Genomic DNA, 1,778 nt, shown 5'->3' with positions numbered 1-1,778 from the left:
ATACATACATTGTCATATAATTTCACAACAAACACAACCCTCTGTGGCAGATATTTTATCTCCATTTCACAGTTGAGGAAACTAAGTCTCAGAGAGAATTAGTAAGTTGCTCAAATTATCCAATAAGAACGTGTGTTAGCCAAAGCCCTGCTTTTAATCATTTCAGGAGCGTCACTGCATGACTGAATGCCAAAACATTCGAGTAAAGAGTGGGAGAAAAAAATCAGTCATTAATTACTGGTTACTTGGAGTCATATAGACTTGCAGTTGTTGTACTGAATTCAACCACGGTCTTTATTGAATTCCGTTACTCTGATTTTTTTTTTTATGTGATTAAATTTTCAAGGAGAATTGGTTGAATTCTATCAGCTTTACAGTTCCCAAATCATTTGGAAGCATATAACTCTTATACAAAAAGAATTCTTAAAAATCTCAATTATATAATTAAATGCAATCACACCCACACATATATGTGCAAAAAATGTGGTAATAAGGGAAGACAAATAATTGTAGTAATAATGAAATAACAATACAATAATTAAATATTAAGTTAGTAATGTTGGAATTAGAAGTTGTGGAAATTGAAATGTGGAAGTTGAAATGAAATTCCTCTCTTCAATTAAGAAGTAACAGCTTTATATTACCTTAAAATATTAGGAGAAAAACCATTTCACAAAGACTTCCTTCCCCTTGGCAGACTTTTCTGCAGAATCCTAGTAAGCTTTCACAGGTGAGAGCTTAATTTTTTTTAACCCTAAGTTTATAACCCAAGAAGAATTCTTCAGGCCTTAAGTAGTTTACTATAATGGACGAGAAACTCTGTTAGAAGATAATTTCACAAAGAAGTAAATAATTTAAATTTAAAAACCTATATGAATGGATCTTTGTGAACCAGTATTTAAAGTATTCTTTTGGTAATCTAGAAACTATAATCTGTTGCCCCCAAGTCCTTATTCCTTTTGTGTTTCATTTCCTATTAATATCAAAAAAGAGTATGCAATGACAACTGAAAATATTTCACACCTGAAAAAGATACCTTACTGCAAGGAATAGTCATAGAAAGGATAAACATAAAATAATCATAAATATTTTGCTGAGAGTTTCAAATAGAAAAGTCATAGATAGCTCATGATAAACATATAAAAAGATTTTATCTGTAGCATGTAATCCAAAAACACCTCTCAGGTCTCTCTTGATTGACCCTGAATAAAAATCTTACTTCAGGTGACAAAAAAAGGTCCATTAATGTTGCTCGTGCATTTCAACATAAAAATGGAATGGAATCATTGACTACAGGTAGAAATGTGCAAAACTACTCAAGATAAATATGCTGCTTTGAGGCTAGACATTCACTCCACTTTTGTCTGCCAGCTTGATTTTTGAATTGGGCACTCATGGATAAAAGGTATGTGATCTGAAAAAATAGTGTGTGTCTTTTAAAAGTCAGTGTCATGTAATGTCATTCCTTTTGGCAAAATTTATGTTACATGGCATTAGACCATGGGCCAAGCTAATGTAAGATGAAGCATTAAAAACTGTACATGATGATTGCAATATGTGTCAGAACAATGAATTGTTATATCAGATACCTATTCAGCTATAAATAGGGCCTTCTGTAAGTTAGTGGCTAAAGGATTATATTCTCTTAATACCTGTATGGAACTCCTGTTTTCTAATACATGTAGCCCTCCAACATCTATACTCTGTGACCAGTGGGCATTTAAACTGTATGTTTAATACATGTATACAATGAGAACACAGCATATTATGAAAGCCAC

Source organism: Pteropus medius, unplaced genomic scaffold (assembly GCF_902729225.1).
Source record: "Pteropus medius unplaced genomic scaffold, Ma_sr-lr_union100, whole genome shotgun sequence".
Classification (NCBI taxonomy): domain Eukaryota; kingdom Metazoa; phylum Chordata; class Mammalia; order Chiroptera; family Pteropodidae; genus Pteropus; species Pteropus medius.
This window is presented reverse-complemented; position numbering follows the sequence as displayed.